A 289-nucleotide genomic window follows, 5' to 3' on the forward strand; every position below is an offset into this window, starting at 1 on the left:
TCTATGGATGACTCTACGACTGACCCTACCGCTCAGTCCATGGGCGACTCTGTCCACTGCATCGCTCCGACCCTGGGGGCTTCGCGTGGCGTCAGTGACGTGGGAATTCTCCGCTCGAGGGGGGGGGCAGGGGGGGGGTGTTCTGGCACCACGGGAAGTGTCCCTCCACACCTCCATTGTGCTGCTCAGATCGCCCCACGGATGACACCGCGGCCACGACAATTTGCTGCCAGCCAGCACAGGCTGAGAACCTGGGTTCGAGCCCTGGGTCTGGGTGTCTCTCTCTCTG

Source organism: Lethenteron reissneri, chromosome 71, assembly GCF_015708825.2.
Source record: "Lethenteron reissneri isolate LAM-NWPU_2019-01 chromosome 71, ASM1570882v1, whole genome shotgun sequence".
Taxonomy (NCBI): domain Eukaryota; kingdom Metazoa; phylum Chordata; class Hyperoartia; order Petromyzontiformes; family Petromyzontidae; genus Lethenteron; species Lethenteron reissneri.